Source organism: Motacilla alba, chromosome 5 (assembly GCF_015832195.1).
Source record: "Motacilla alba alba isolate MOTALB_02 chromosome 5, Motacilla_alba_V1.0_pri, whole genome shotgun sequence".
NCBI lineage: Eukaryota > Metazoa > Chordata > Aves > Passeriformes > Motacillidae > Motacilla > Motacilla alba.
Genome location: NC_052020.1, coordinates 43,570,420 through 43,587,956, shown reverse-complemented (window position 1 = coordinate 43,587,956; position 17,537 = coordinate 43,570,420). Strand labels below are relative to the sequence as shown.

At 37.3% G+C, this 17,537-nt stretch overlaps 1 long non-coding RNA gene across 1 annotated transcript in view; it reads left to right on the top strand.

Moving 5' to 3' along the window:
* LOC119701180 overlaps positions 1-15,495 on the top strand; it is a 34,456-nt gene extending 18,961 nt beyond the window's left edge. Inside the window, exons 3-6 of the long non-coding RNA XR_005257034.1 lie at positions 1,297-1,401; positions 2,131-2,182; positions 9,359-9,400; positions 15,451-15,495. This is a non-coding gene — a long non-coding RNA (uncharacterized LOC119701180). The remainder of the gene's footprint in view (positions 1-1,296; positions 1,402-2,130; positions 2,183-9,358; positions 9,401-15,450) is intronic.
* The last annotated feature ends 2,042 nt before the right edge of the window (positions 15,496-17,537 follow it).

The following is a 17,537-nucleotide window of genomic DNA, read 5'->3' as shown; positions in this document are numbered from 1 at the left end:
CTCAGGAAGACCTTGAACTTCAGATCAGAGGAAGCTGTTAGACTGTACTAGGAAAGTAGGTCCTTAATATATTCTGCTGTGTTTCTATGTTGTTCAGTGGAGCGACTACTCCTCTTGCATTTCCCTTGATCAATCCTGAAAGCAAAAAACTACACGGAAGTTTTGTTCTACCCCCAAAAAATACAGTTTTCTGGAGTTCAAAAAACCTGAACAAACAACCAAAATTTAGCAAAACTAAATATTTTGTTTGTCAGAAAAATGTTGGCCAGGTTTCAGTGAATTAAGGTTAAAAAGAAACAGTAAAAAAGGAAACTACCTGTTTATAAAACAGAAAATCTCATTTTCCTCCCACATCTATTCATATTTATTTGCAGTCATTACAGGTAAGAACATAGTGCTGGTGAGGATTCTTAAACATATAATTACACAAAAAATATAGCAGGTAAAGTAGTAAAACTGGCAGAATAAGATAATACAAGTTAGGCTTATTTTATATTGGACCATGTTTAAAATTTTATTATGATTTTTGGACCAACCCCATTGGAAAAAAAATAGAGAATCCCTTCCTATTGTTTTTGTGACATTTTACTTCAGGATTATTTTGTTGTTCTCCTTGCCTCAGTCAGTTTACCTAACTTTCACGATTGAGTCACCTAGAAGAACAATTTCCAAGTTTTGTATTTTAATAAAACAAAGTGAGTGAATTTTTCTTATAGTCGGCTCTGAAAAGAAATTATCTCTTCTGCTCACTCATTGTAGCTAATTATCTAATCTCTTTCAAATTCTTAGTAAGCATAAGCCTGCCTTTTCTGGTGATTGATGCAGAACTACCCTGATCCATTAAACTGGGGCACACCTAATCCTCATATCACACCAAAAGGAATTGAATAAGAAAAAACCAAAAAATTAAAGCACAAATTTTCAGCATGTGAGGAACAAAACTGACTTTATTGTCTCTAAAGATGGAGTTCTAATTCTGCAAATTTGATTTCACATTACATCTAGAAAGTCCTAGCTACAATAGGTAATATTTATGGTAATATTAACACTTTTGTTTTGAAAAGTCTGGATGTTACATAGGTGAGACCATCCAGCCTTAAAGAGAAGCAATTCTGTTAAACTATCTGAAGCTAAACCAACCACAGTTGGAAAAAGCAGACCAGTGTTACAGAGAAACTGGAGCTTTTTTTTTTTAAAAAAAAAGAATCCTTTTCCTTTCCATCTCAGAAATCTAGACTATCATTCATTTAAATAACACATATTTCCTCTTCCTGTAAAATCTTTATTTTTTCCTAGCCTTAAGCAATCATGACTGTGATCATGCTGCTGAAATACGGAGGTCCTGAAAGACCAGCAGACTGAGAGACGACTGAGAAGTTAGAACCATGGCTATTTGTCTAGGTAAGATATCCTTCTGTTAATAATATGGAGAAGCAGTGATGATCTAGCACAGTTGGAACTGGATCTGCTTGCTCTGAACAGCTGCGAGAGCAAAGGTGAAGCGTCAGCTATTTAGTGTAATTCCGTGTGTTCTAAAATCCAGAATGTCATGGGAATGATGCATCGCCTCGGCTTGTCAGACTGGTCCTTCTGTGGTACAGATTATGTCTGAGGCTGTCTGAGTTTGCTCAGTGTTTGAGATAAGGAAAGACTTTGAATCTTGCTAAAATCCCTTAAGAAACCAGACACCTGAACTGCAAACAGATGACATAAGCAGCAGCAGTCAATAATTTGGAAGTTTATCTCTCACTTGTACAATTCCGTGGGTGTTTAAACATTGATTTTCTTGAAATTAGAATCAGGCTCCCAGGTTCTAAATTAATTTTTAACTAATGTACAGAAGGAAATGCTCCATTAAATTGCTGCTACTGTATTACTTGTCACAACACCAACACCACCTTCTGCTGTTGCAGAGGCCTCAGTTCAGCAGCCTCTCATCCTCCAAACTGCTTGAAATCAATAACACTCCATTCAGTCTCCCAGCAAACAGTGAAAAGTGTGTTAGCCTGAACCTCACATAGAGAAAAAGAGATAGAATTTTATGTGCTTGTTATTTACATTTAAGAGTAAAATAAGGGTTGAAAAATACTCTTTTAAGGCTGAAGTGTTAAAGTTTTGTTGTTTACCTAGGACTTTGTGTCAGAAATTTCCTTTGTTTCATGGACTCTCCGTGGACTCCAAGGTGGGTAAAAAATTCTGACCTGCAGCCTGAGGTCAAAGTATGAACCTCTCCTTCCTGAAGTTTTCAACTTTGCATAGAGCTGCTGGATTAGAATGTATTCATCTGATGTTCAGTTTGCTCTCATTTGCCTTTCATTAAGGGAAATGTGGACATTCAGTAAAGTTGCCAATCAGCTGTGCTTGACATTACTGGACTAGGTCAGGAAGTCACAAGTTTTTTAAGTGCCTTCAGTGCAGGAGCAATTAGAACCAATTTTTCTTGCCACATGGAGCCTTCTTTTTAAAATATTATATTATAGAAACAAATGCAGTGGGCTGATTTTTATTATACCTAGCTCATCTAGCATTGCTGTCAGATTAAGTTATATTTTTAAGAGGAAATCACCGAATACCACATTTATGGTTTTGCTATCGTAAATCACACCATCGTTAATGAGATAGAAAATCTACAATAATGATACTATCAGCTCTATTCTTTCTATAAATTCTGATATATATCAGTGGGCAGAGAAATAACAGCTGATATATATCCAGTGCATATAAATGAGCTGCTACTCATTCCATTTAAAAGTAAACAGCTTCTGTACAATCTGTTGCCTATTCCCATAGCTGTAAATGGGCATGTGAAAGCAAACACAGTTGCATATCAACAGGTTAGGCCATCAACTGCATTGACCCTTTGAGGTCGATGAAAAGAATGTTAATGAGTTCAGTGGGCTTTTCAGTTAGATTCTGGGTATTATGCACCTATTCACCACAGATGTGCATTTCAACTGCAGATGTAAACAAAATTACTTACAGCTAAAGGTATCATCCTTAAGGCATGACTACTTTGCTTTCATTTCCTAAACAAAACTTGCTTGGTTTGGTTCCGGACGCTTTTACACAGGTTCACTCTCATTGCTGTAAAATAGAAACAAAAATTTACTGAAATTTTTTTTGCCTCCTTGTATAGTTTCAAAAAAGAGTTTGGTGGCTCATGAATGGCTTCAATTAAGTAAAAATACGTTTAATTTGTGTAAGTCAATAATTTGAAACAATTATGTTAAGAAATTTAAATTAACACAATGAACAGAAAAAGAATGCCTCCTCTAATCTTGATATTGTTTTAGGTTGAATATATTTCATTGTTGACATTTGAATTTGTTACTGGTTGATGTTTAAATTACAACAATGAAGGCATATTTGTTAAAGGTTTAAATTTCTCTTTGTTTAATATAGCTGTCAAGTCATGAGAAAAAGTCAGATCATACAAATAACATTTTTAAATAGAAAAATATTTTATAAGGTGGTCAAATTTCATTTGACTTAGCTTCAAAAAGGAATGGGTTATTTCAAATTTGCAAATCCATGAGCAACAAATTTTGTATCTGATCTGCCTAATTTTTAAAGGCAAGATGAAGCAAGCTATTCCCTGCTGATGCTCACAGTAAGCATATCTCCTGGTTTCCCAAACCATTGGAGAGAATACCTTCTAAAAGCTAGTTTGAAGTCCATGGTGAAGAAAGAACTTTTCTTCTAGTTCACTGTTTCACCTGACAACCTTTCTAAATGCTCTGAAAAAATGCAGAATTAAATGTAAATTTTGTGTCTATTCAGAATGATTCTCTTGAAAGTGCTAAGAAATAGTCCAGGTAAAAGAAATCTTGAGGGGATCATATTTGGCTGAAATTAATGATTCTTCCAAAACTACGCTTCTTATATATGGGATGCAATTTGCAAAATTTCATTTTGAGGGGGAAAAACATCACCACAATGCTAAAAAAATCTCATTTTGCCATTTTAATAACAATTAAGTTTTGTTGTTGATTTTGCTGCTTACATTTTCGATTTCTATTGTGGGTTTTTTTCCACACTCTGTAAATTACAGCACTTTACAAGTTTAACCAACCACAGGAATTTTCCTTCCCTTATGTCACTGTTGTTAAAACTTACCTTCCTGGAGGGTTTGGAGTCTGAAAGATCTGTTCTACATTGAATTTTTTCCCCAAAATGGAACTATCAGCACCTCCACAGCACTAAGGGTTGATTTGCTAAAAGTTCTTTATTGTTAGATTCAGATTTCACATAAAAGAGTGATAATTCTGCAAGAGGCTCTCTCAAAGTGTCCAATGCTTGGTGCACCTGCAGTAGAGGTGAACAGACCAACTGAGGAGGTCGTGGGTATACATCTCAGGCAATTCACCACAGACCTGACTGTCCAAACTGAAAAGCTTGCACTTCCATCGTGATGACCTGGTTCTGTGGGTTATTTTTAAAGTAAAACATGAAATCTGCCCATCTCAGTGTAAAGAAAGTGTGGTTGGACCAGATGACCCCGCCATGGTACCTCCCAACCTTACCCTTTCTGTGATTCAAAGAAAGCAGCAAACTGATTTTCACTGCAGGAGGATGCTCAGGGCTGGAGGTGAGATATGGCAGGCACATGCCACTGGGACATAGGTGTGAGTGACATTTCTGGCATGTTCCTGACCACGGAGTCTCCCTCTTGGCTAAATATTATCCAGTGATTGCTGAGCTGGGGAGCACTGAGTGGTTCCAGCCCCCATGATTGCCTTTTAGTGTACTGCTGTGGGGGGGTCTGGCTGTCTGAATGCTCCCTGCAAGGGAACCTGTGTGCCCATTGTTTAGTCACCTAAATCCTTTGTAGACACAGACCATTGGTGAAAATAAAACTCTGAGTTAAAGGACATTTAGGGCAGGACTATAAAAAATAAAGTTGTTTAACATAGATAATCTCCTGTTCAGATATCACAGCACAGTATTTTGTAGTGAAACTGTTGAATTTTAATTACTTGACAAATCTGAAAAAAATTGCTGGTTTGATTTTCAAAGTTTTCTGTGTTTAGAGTTTCAATTAACTTCACTGCTTATATACTATTGTTTATGTTATATATACTTCATAGCTATTAAATTTATATTTTTCACACAGTCTCTTAGGTTTTTTTGCTTTGTTTGATGTTCCACAGGGATATATAGTTCCTTTAAGGGAAGAGTAAATTTTACATTACTTCATATGGCTCATTGTTCTGACTGTTGCTGTGTATTTCTGACAACATATTCAGGCTTTTTTGAAAGTTTTGTTGTAACTGACTGCCAGCATCTGAAAGAGCATTTCAGGACTAGTGCTTGAAATGTATATACTTTTTCCAGGCCAGCTGAGTAATGAAAACATATTTAATTACTTCCAGGCTCTCTAATGGTGTACAGCGTAATTAATTATGATGCGTATTTCCAGGCTAATTAGAACAAAGTGTGGTACCAAATTAATTTGACACAAAAGTACCTCTGAAGAGCAATAAAACAAGTTTATCACTTGTGTTTCATAAAAGTAACATGAAAGTGGTATGAATGCAGTATATAAAAAAAAATAGGAAAACCGTTAAGATGATCTTCAAGGTAAGACAAATTTTTGTCGGTTCATTTTAGAAGCAAGTGGGTCTTTACCTTATTTGAGTCAAGCCTCCTTCCTTTGAAGTGTAGCTGCCCACCAACATGCTGGACCTCATGTCACACAATCCTCTATACCATCTTCTCCTTAGGCAGGAATATAGCTACTTGGATTCTCACAAATCCACTAACACATACTCTCAAGATTTTATGACATCTGCTATCTGTCCTATCAATTTCTGGAGTCATACTAAATTTTATGAATTGCAGCTTTCTTAGGAGGGGAAAAGCATGTACAGAAGAAATCTGAGAATTCTGTCACGTCCTAAAACGGGAAGGGAAGGGAAGGGAAGGGAAGGGAAGGGAAGGGAAGGGAATTTCCATAGAATTGAAAGGATGTTTCTATCTTGTTACTTTTTCTTCATTGATCTGTCCCTGTTTTTGTTATCTCATTATAAACAGATAATTTTGTGTGAATAAAGATAATGAAGAATTATATTTACATTTCCTTCAAACTACAGCCTAAATCTTTCTCTCTGATTCTGTGAAATATTTTGGGGGTTGACTTCTGAGTCATAGTGCAGAGCAGAGGAAAAACTCAGACAGGTTTAATTTTTACAGCCCTGTTAGTCTCACCTCAGTGCCTGGTAAAGTTATGGAGAAGATTATTCTGGGTGGTACTGAAAAATGCCTGAAGGACAATGCGGTCATCAGTCAGCATGGCTTTATGAGTGGAAAGTCTTACTTATCAAAACTGATTTCCTTTTATGACAAAGTAATCCACCCAGTTGATCAAGGGAAGCCAGTTGACGCACTCCTGAACTTCAGCAAAGCTTTTGATATTGTTTCTCATGATGTCCTCCTGGACAAAATGTCCAGCTTTCAGCTACACAAAATCTTCATGTAATGGGTGAGCAAGTGGCTCATGGGTCGGGTGCAAAGGGTTACACTGAATGGGTGCTGCTGCCATCCAGGCGCTAGTGGGGTTCTGCAGGCCCAGCTTAGGCCCAGCTCTCTTCAATAGGTTAATTAACAAATTGAATACAGGACTCAAAGGGATACTAAGCAAGTTTGAAGATGATATAAAATTAGGAGGAGCTGCTGACTTTCTTAAAGAGAGGCCCTGCAAAGAGATTTCAACATATCAGAGGTCTGGGCAATTGCCAGCTGTATGAAGCTTAACAAAGACAAGCCACAGATTCTGCACCTGAAATGGGGCATCCTGGCTGTATGACAGGCTGGGGAGGAGATGCTGGAGAGCAGCACTGCAGAAAGGGACCTGGGGACCTGGTCAGTGGAAAGTTGAACATGACTTTGCAGTGCCCTGGCAGCCAGGAGGGTCAAGAGTGTCCTGGAGGGCACCGGATGCAGCACTGCCAGCCAGGCAATGGAGGGCTTGTCCCCCTCTGCTCTGCACTGGAGCAGCCTCATCTTGAGTCCTGGGGGAAGTTTTGGGTACCACAATATAAGAAAGACATTGAACTGTTAGAGAGCATTCAGAGGAGAACAATGAGGAAGGTTCTGGAGGGGAAGCCTCCTGAGGAGCAGCTGAGGTCACTTGGTCTGTTCAGACTAGAGAAGAGAAGACCTCACTGCAGTCACAACTTCCTGGTGAGAGGAAGACGAGAGGCAGACACTGATCTCTCTTTGGTGACCAGTGACAGGATGTGAGGGAATGGGCTGAACTTGTGTTGGGTGAGCTTTAGTTTGGATATCAGGAAAAGGTATCTTCACCCAGAGAATACCCAAAAAGATATCTTCAGCCAGATGGTGGCTGGGCACTGGAACAGGTTCCCCAGGGAAATGGTCCCAGTACCAAGACTGACAAAGCTTAAAAAGCATTTGGACAATGTTCTCAGTCACATGGTGCGATGCTTTGGACTCCCATGCAGGAGTTGGACTTCAAACAAACTGCACGCTTTTTCTCTCCCCCCTTTACTCTCTGCAAAAAAACCTTAAAGGTACAAAACTTGTTATTCAGCATAAACAGAACAAAATGACTGGGGATAAAAGCATCATATAATCAACCCAGGACACTGGTCTTTGTGCGTCCCTTCCCAGCTCAGAATATTCAGTGATTCTGTGATTCTTTAATGCCAGAGTGTAACTGGTTTTAGCCGTGGAAGTGAAAAATTTGCAAAAAAATTCTTGTTATTCAAAGAATGGCTACAACAGAAGTGAGTTCTTTCTTTGGGTATGTCAAAATCTTCAAAGATGGCAAATATAATTTTGCTTTTTTCCGCTTCAGTACCAACCAAGAAACTAGTTATGAAGAGATGGCAGAGGTGTCTTCCACCTCATGGAAGATGGAAGCACCTTTACCATCTCTCCCTGGCAATCAATCTCTCTTACATGTCCATTGCCAGGCATCTGGCATCATTCAGCTGTTTTTCATGAAGAGGAGAACACAGTATTACACCAACTTCCCTCCTTTAAAAGGCATAATCATTGCATTTGTTTCTTTGATTTCAAACATCGGTTATAGCCAGTATGTCTAATTTGATCTGGGCTATAAATGGAGTGTTAGAAGAGGAAAGCACATCAAAACCAAAACACACCTGAAATGTCTTTTAAATCTTAGCACCTATGATAATATTTATCATCTTTACAGTGTGGGGAACTGTCTCATGTTCTACTGTTCATCCAAGAATCCCATGTAACAATGATGGTGCTGGAAAAATTAGTGATGGCTTGAACTCATACTTAAAAACTGAAGCTATACAGTCCATAACTACAGTTAAACTGTAACCTGAGAGTGCTCATACCCAGCCAGACATAAAATGAAACTATAAGCTCCTGAACCTTCGACAACAATGTCATTCCCATTGATGTTATCGCCAGTTAAACTATTCTCACTGGGAATTGATTGTCAAAAAAAATCCACGTAGAGGAAAAGCTGCTGTGCATGCAGTTGTTATAGAGAGAAATTAAGAAATATTTTCCCCATATATGCCATTGAATCTGCACTTGCATAGACTAAATACAAAGTGTTTTGACATTTTCAGACTTTCACCTAAAATGTTTCGCAGCTAACTAAAGGACACAATTCTGTTAGCTTTGATATACAGCTGTTCAAATAATTTAAACATTAGGGAGGCGACCTGCAGGCATTTTTCATTTGAGCATTTCTTTTTTAAAGGGCTAAGTCTGTGTTTTTCTTTTAATTTCTCTAAGAGCTGTAGACCTTATGTCCCCAGGAGAGAGAAGATGTACAATACAAAACTTTAAGCTTAAGAGGAAACAGACACAGAAATGAGGTTTTTGGGTTTATTTGTTTTGGGTTTTTTTCCAAAATCTTTCCCTTACCACTGCAGTAAGAGGCAGCAAGAATATCTTAAGAATGGCAGAGTGCAGAACATGCTAATAGGCCCTGACCTGTCTTCTCTGAGGCACTCATCCCTGAAATGGTCTCATTTAAGCTCAGGTTTGTGAATTTAGCCTTTTCCTGATGTGAACATGTTAGTCTTGTTGGACCCCTTGTTTAAGTGCGTTGTGCTGTCTCCAGCCCTCTCTCTGTCCTAAGTGTTTTTGTCACTGACTGGGCTTTCTCCTTGTCATACTGGTGGTTGCCAGCACTGGTTCTGCCTGTTGTGTTGGGCTCCTGCTCCCTTTGCACTCAGCTGCTGAGGGGACAGTGGTCCTTCCTGTTCCTGAGGTGCAGTGCATACATGTCATTTCATCCCCATGCAGTGCTCTGTAAGACAGGGACAATCTTGATGCCTTTGCTGCTATGTTCTGGGAAATGTTTTCCTTCAGATGTTTAATGCATCATTTTTTTCTCGAGCAGGAAAGGAAGAATGATTTTTCTTAAATAATCAAGGATTACACGGTAAGTTAGAATGCAGTGACCTAATTCTCAAGACACTCAACAAAAGCTGTTTCTACCAGTTTCAGGGGCAGATGGGGTTCAGCTCCTCTGCAACTCAACCCCATATCTGTTAAGGCCCTGGCCTACCACACGGGAAAAATTTCAATAATTGCAGTTTCTCTGTTGCTTTCTAGAATGGTTTGTATCTTTTGGAGGTAATTGAAGCATGGAGTAATTGGGCTGTGCTCTTAACCAGTTCCTATAACAGGGGCAAAAACCAGATGATTAGGAGTTATTTCCATTTATGCCAGCTAGGGGACAAAGTTTTTGCTGGAGGTGCAGGATGGATTAACTTTAATCCAATTTCTGCCTTCACAGCAGTGAAAAGGGGGTGGAGTGAATATGTATGCCTCAGAACAGGCTAACCTTGTTTGTGTCAGTCATGTTGTGTCTAAATCTCTATTAATACTGAATGAGCATTTGAGTCAGTCACCAGAGTGCATTGCATCTTAGTGCAGATAAAGCTAGGGATGGATTTAAGTCCTTTGCATTTTTCTGTGGTAGCTTGAAAAAGAGATTAATTTATCCACTTGATGCACTTGGTTGAAGTGAAATATGCTATACTAGTCCAACACAGATGAGGAAAATATTTGAGGTTTACTTATTAGAGCAGGTTTAAAACCACTAACAGATGCTAGTTTTCATTTACTAATGCAATTCTGCATGTGAAAGAAGGAATATCTCAAGTTTTCATAGTTCACAGTGAACCACTTGTTCAGACTGGAAATAGATCGAAGGAAATGGTCTTTTTCTCTGGATTGTCAGCTGATGTTCAATCTCTGCTAGCAATGTTTACAAGGAAAATTTTTTTGTACATTGTCCTCATCTGCCATCTGGGTTTTAACTAAGTCTGTGAAACAAATAAAATTATCAGGGTGAAACAGCTCAAAACAGAATACCTCTCTGCAATATGGCTCAGTTACATTTTCCTTCTCAGGTAAAGTAAGAGATTTGTGTTTGAGGGAGCCTTAACATGAACACATATGTGTGACATATATGCAATGCAGTTCAAGAATTTTTTACAGCTCCTTGATTTTTAATGTGCACATATGCCTGAATACAAGATTAGTTAACATCTACTTTGATTCTCATTCATCCCTCACCTCCCCATGTACATTGTGCATGTAACCTAACCCTCTCCTTCATTCATTTGTGCTTAGTATTTTTCTCCCCTCTTTTAAAAAAGTTTTTTTCCAAAAAAAAGATTTAATAAACTGATATTACCACTTATTTTGAACAATGGCACTGCATTATATGAGAATTTTTTGATTAAAAACTATTAGGTCAGCACACAACTGGTAGAAAACAGTAAAGAGAACATGTAAGTATTGGCCAGTTTCCAGAAAATTTAAACTTCTGGTATGTTCTTTTCTAAGTTTCAAGAAGTATATAGAAGAACACATACTTGATTTGATAAGCTAAAAATGTGCATGTAATGAAATTATCTGGAGATATCTGTCAGGGACTGTTACCAAGGTCACAGTCGCTAACAGGGGCTTATCAGGTGTATAAATAAATGTATGTATTTATAAATGACAAGATTAAAAGAGACACCATGCAGTATGGCATCCATACCAACAGACACTTTTCTGTGCTCTGCAAAGGTAAAAATTGAACTGAAATGCTGAAAATGAAAACTCTAAGAGTGATAGAAGTCATTATTGCTGTGCCCTTTCTTTGTATGGCAAATGTCTTGAGTTTTGAAACATTAACCAAACAAATGTCCTAGAGAGATAAACAGCAGGACCAGGCTTCTCAACAGTCAAGACCCTAATTTGGGTAGGCACAGGGGAGAAAAAATAGATTAGGTACCTTATCTAGTCAATAAGAAAAACAGAGAGAAGGCTTTTTTTGATTCTGCCCCTCTGCCTTTTCTTTTCACTTCTAGGCTGAAGTCTTGAGACTTTTCCATGTTTTATTCAATCTTTTCCTTTGAAATGATGCTTTTGGTGTGGAATAGAGATGAACTTATTTATATTTATTGATCATTATGGAGAGACAGTCTGACTGATACTTTGAAATGGTAGACTGAAATCCAAGATCTTGTCAGTCAATCCTGATCATTTTCAAACATACTAAGAGAACAAATTGTTTAGAAAAATGGTAGATTGTATCTTGCTGCTTTCAAATCAAGTGCCTGTTTTACTGAAACTGTATAATTGACATAGGCTCTCTGCAAATGATAAGTAGTTGAAATCCTTAGATTATAGCATGCAGACAATCTAATAGTCACCTCTGGCCTTAAAATCTGCTCTCAAGAGTCTTTGACTTGTAGGTCAACCACTAATCTTTATCAGAGTTTTCAGCAGACTACGATTTCACTTTCATTGTTTTTTTCCTCTCTCTCTGTGCACATTATATTGATACATTGCTTGAAATTATTTTCCTGATTGTGAAATTTATAATTTCACAGAAGGGATAGAACTGTTCTTGAGACTTACTTGGAACCCTTTTCATATATTGATAACTTGTCTGGAATAATGATGATAGAAGGAGATTGTTTTCTGACCTTTTCTTTGTTTTCAGTCCTATTCATGGATGACTTTTTTTTCTTGCATCACAGTAATATCTTCAAGCTAATAAATATCCTTGAGCTTACTGGTTATTAATTAATGCCTTAACAGGCATCTTATTGTTTTTGCATTTTTACACTATTAGCATGTTTCTTCCCTTCCACTTCATTAAAGATCATATTTATACAAATGCTAAATGGCCGCCTAGTCTTTTTTTTTCAGTATGTACAAAAAAACCCAGAAAGATCTGTGTAGGTCTTTGGAGATGGGAATGGTCAGATCATATGAAATCAATTGTGAAGACCACATTGGAAATCTAAGTCAGGTGATTCTTCTAGCAATGGCAATATTTTGCTTACTAGAAAAGAGCTTCAACTTCACCCTTAGTGAAGTGCATTTGACTGTTTGGAAGGACTGCAAGAACTGCAGAGGCATTTATAACTATCAGCTGAACTTCAGGTACAGGCTTGAGGTCTGGTGATGGGCAGGAGAAAAGGCTGCAGCGGGCAGTGCATTGCTGATTATGGGAATATCATGTACTACAGTACACCTCACATATTATTTGTTTATACCTACACTTTAATACTAAATACGGCTAGGAAGACCACAGACAAAAAAGCAGGCCAGAAGAAAATGGCACTTAAGGTCTCTGTATCTTCTTTCTTTTCTCCCACCCATTATGCCCTACAATCAGAATGTAGTAAGGCATTTCTCTAGCAAAATAGGGTGTCTTAAAAAAACCCTCAAAACCCCCAACAACCCTGTGCAAAATTTCTGTGATCCTTTCTATGTATTTATATCTCAAAGATTTCACTTTCCTATAAAATCTCAAGTTAGCTGTCCTCCCACTCTGCTGGGGAGTGAAGTGTGTCAAGTGAAGCATCTCTAAGCTCCAGAAGAAAATGCTATCTTTGTAAGCTTCTCTGCAAGACATCCTTCTGATAGGATAGCTCCCTTTCATCCTCTCACTTAGTCTGCAGCAGTTTTCCCACCCAGTCTGCCCCTTTTCATGTTTTATTTTCTCAAGATTTTCCCATTTTCATCCTTAACCTATGAGCACTTTTTCCAGATGTGTGGCAAATGCTGCCTTTTCAGAACACAGTTTTGAAAACAAAAACATTCCAGGGGCTAACTTCTCTCAGAACATTGATGTCTTTGTGTGAGTAGATACCAGATGAGTTCAGAAGCTTGGGGGAGGCCTCTCCTTTCAGCCTTCCTGGTAATATGAGTCAAAACTCTATATACTCAGCATGAAAAGGAAACCTGCTTCCTCCAGCACCGGATGGGGCAGAAAAATATCTGCAGCTGAGCTGATATTATTCCTTATGGTGGTTTAGTTGTTTATTTTGAAATTTTGCTATTTCATGATTTGGTAGAGTTATTCTGTAATTATTACAAGGTGTACAATGCTTTGAATTCCTCTTCGCAAAATGCTTGAAGCTGATTTCAGTGACAGATTACAAATTTGAAGACAGAATAGGGTCCTTTGATTTGACCTATCTTCTCTGATGGGGAGACATGACCCCTATAAATAAAGTAGTACCTATTGAGGCTGCTGGAGATCATGGGCCATGTTTATGGAGGTACAATTCTTTTTAAAAAGCTACTTTTTGTCTATAGTGAAAGAGGTTGGGAAGATTAAGGCGCTAAGAGGAATGGATGAGCAGTAAGATGAGACCACAAATTCAGAGATCAGTCTGAACTTTTGCCTTGGGACAAAAGCTACTAATAAAAAAAACTTCAGTGCCAGGAATTTCTCCTGAAACTCTGAACATGCTGGAGAAAATGTAGTCTCAAACGAAATTAAAGAATCCTAAATTATTGATTGTTTTGCTATATGTGGACCTGCTTTTTAAGGTATTTTAGTTAACTTTTGCTTCGAGGCTGTTGGCTTTCCCTCTTTTATTCAAACTGCTCAAATATTTTTGGATTACTTTTCAGAACTTTTTGGAGAGAGCCTGAAATGGCTTTTGGCTGTGTTAACACACATCCAGGAAATATCTAATGGATCAAATCAAGCCCAGTGCAACTGCTGTAGAGGAGATATTCATAATCTTAAACATCTTGGAAAGATACATGCTGTATTAATGGATCATGACAGCTAAAAAACAAGGTCCTTTCCGGTCTCTGTCATTACTCAGACTTAACACTACTTGAATAATGTCAAGAATTATTAGTGAGTAATTTGGTTCACAACTGACTCAAATACTTGCTGAATACATTCTTCCTGCTTGTGATCCATGCTAGTAGAGACATGAAGAAAATGTAGAGAACCTTTCAAACAGGTTTTTCTAAATGCATATGAAAAATGTCAGTTTCTAAGAAAAGTTTTAAAAATAACAGGACAAACATATTAAGTAGCATATGTATCTTCACAGGTTTTTATCCCAAACTTAATATTTTGTCAAAATGCAATTGACTTTCCTACCCTTGATCACAAGTCTGACATTGACAATAAATTGCAGCCTATTGTAGGTAGAGGAATAGGATGAAATATAAGGAAAATACAGTGTATTCCTGTAAGTTTTCAACTATTCATGAGAGAATAATTATCTTTAGCTTTAATCAGCTTGGATCAAGAAAGAAGCATTAATTGTATTAATCCCATTGTTCTATCTTATGCACAAACTTGTACTTGTTCATTTTAATTTAATTTGTATCATCTAAAAGGTTTTTCCTCATGAGTGCATAAGAAACAGGTTGATAATTTTTCTTTGATTATACACTTACATTTATGTAACAACATAAATGTATGCATGTCCTTTGAATTTTTAGTTTGAACCTGAGGCCTACCTTTTATCCTCAGAGATTTTGGGGTGACTGTGAATACTGCTCATGAGTTAAAATCAGGAGGTACTTCAACAGTGACAGTAAGTGTGAGTGACATTTGATTAGATAGATTGATTGGGTTAAACTACTCAAGTTTGTCTTGTCAATTATAAACCTTGTTTCATTCTCTCTCCACAGAAGAGAGACAGATTTATAGTCTGTATACCATCAGATCAATGTGCAGTAAAGACAGTTAGTTAAAAAAAAGTAAGAAAGAATTTGTGTAATTGGTTCACTAAGGACTACAAATGAAATTATGGCATGCTGAGGTTTCACTGGTGTAAATTATCCACTGTCTTACAGATTATTAAGCATAAATGGAAGGATAATCTAATGTCATTACAGGATCACTTGCAGAATTTTAAATTCTTTCCCAGAATTATTTTCCTGGCATCTATTTAAGAGATGTTCAAGTGGTGCTTTTTCTTTAAAAAATGCACCACTGGAGTTAACTTTGGAAAAAAAGGTTTCAATTAAGGATGTTTTCATTTCTAGTCATGTTTGCCATGTCTTGTCTGAGTAATTATAACAGGTTTATTTTCCCCTTTCACTCAATTGGACTATTTATTTTCTTTTAAAAGATGAAAGTGTGGCTTGCTGGTTTGCTATTCTTTAAAAGTGTTTCTGGAATAAAGTATGAATTTTATCTGTTTTTTCACATCCTAAAAGAAACCTCTTCTGACTTCCTGGGATTTCCTCAAAGTCAACAGAAAGGCAAGTATTCACCCCTATTTTATCTCCATTTATGAGAAATGTGGTTAATCAGGGATAAGCAGGATCAGTTTTTGGAAGAATTATTAGGAATGTGCTGCAAGGTCACAGACATTAATCTGTGGGTTGATAGATTTCTCCTAGATTTCCTCTTCAGATGAGTTGTCACCTGTGAAGTAAATAGAATGCTGCTTTGGCAAAAGGGCTTGTTAGAGTAGTATAGTTTATAAATTTTTATGATTTAATCGTTTGTAACCAGTAAGAAGCCTCCTTTCTTGTTGCATTCTTCTGAGCAACAATTCCTCCCACTTGAGAAATGAGAGTGATGTGATTGTGAATCAAAGTGACCTGGCAGGGCCATGTGAGCATTCTTTCTAGCAGGTTTTGCTGAACAGTTCCTTTCCTTACTCACCATCTTTCCATATGAGAACTTTCTGCACTGAAAACATAAACCCAGCTAATATGGTTGTGGGCTCTTTGGGATCCTGGACTAATTGCCTTTTTCTCCAGTTCGGCCTTGATACTTTCTGTGCCTTTGCTTATTCTAATTTCATTCATTGCGAGCACAGTTGAACTTATTTGATAATGGAGGATCTCTGGAGTTTTCAGCAGACAGTCTGTTTTCTGAGAAAAAAGTCAACAGAATTGCCTTCTCCAGTTCCCAGGGTGGCTGATATTGGGTCAACCTGAAGATCAGGATTAGTAAAGTGGAGTACGTATAGCAAGCTCTCTGTCAAAACTGATTGGATCATTTTTACTTTTTCCGTGCCGCAAACCCAGAAACTATAGGGAATGTTCCATTGCTATAAAAATTAATTCTTTACTAAAGAATTTACTAATTCCTTACCTTACCACTAAACAGTGTCCTCTAAGGCCTAAAACATTTTATCTAACTATTATGCCAATTTAATCTTAAATTGACTTCTGAATTAAAGATGATGTGCTCTCTTTAGCCATACTAATGAATATATTTTCACAGAAAGGTTGATTGATTTCAAAGTTGTCTGCTCCATTAACCTGTGATAGCACGTAGCATTAAAACCAAACTTCTTCAATACTTGATTTTATAATTGAAAAATAAAAATGTTCATCTTACAGGAGAATATTTTTGGTCAGTTAATAAATATTTCAGATGTTGAGCCAAAACTCCATCTGGAATTATCTGAGAATTAATGTCTGAGATTTTTTTAAAATATTTTTTGGCATTTTTTTGGCAAGAACAGAAGTGATAATAGAATTGAGAGTGCCATAGCCAGATTGCACCTGGGGGAGGGGAGGAGTGATTTGGTTTCTATGTTGCTGCTGCTGTGAATGCTGACATCCCTGAAATCTCATGAGGTAGTTTTGAGTTTGAGGGCTGCAATTAAGATTAAAATCTAGTTCATCAACAAAATTTAGTCCTAAAGGCAGTCTCTAAGCCAGAACAGACCCAAGGGATGTTTCATCCGAGCTATGCTTTTATGACAGGGGAAGTAGAGAATAACTGGGCAATAAAAAATTCTGTAAGTCATTGCTGCTGAAAGTGGCTTAATGTAAAGGCAAGGTGGATGTCACGGTCACTTGATACTTGCTCTGACCAAGGAGTGGATACCCGTAGTGACCAAGACCAGGTCCTTATTAAGAAACTGGGACTCAGATTAGCATTTTGTTTGTTCAGTCTGATTGGATGAGCCATATATATGAAGGGTTCTTTAATACTTTTTTTTGTCAATAAATCAAGTAATTTATACTTATAAGCGATGGATTTAATTTTAGGAATTGTAAGAAAAACATCAATTTCAAGTCTTCTGGAAAATATTTGGGTTAAGAGAGTAGGCTTTCTCTGACAATGTCTGAAACTTTTTTTTTTAACTGTTTCACATGGAAAAATCTAGGTGAAAACAATCAGCTGCTAAATATAAGATTGAAAACTATTGGGCATGTGCAAGGTCAGCAGAAAAAGTAAATAATATAGATCACAAACTGAGTAAAAAGCACACATGCTGTTACTAAAACACAAGCATCCAATCCGACATATGAACAAAGCTGTAGTTTGGAAGGTGCAA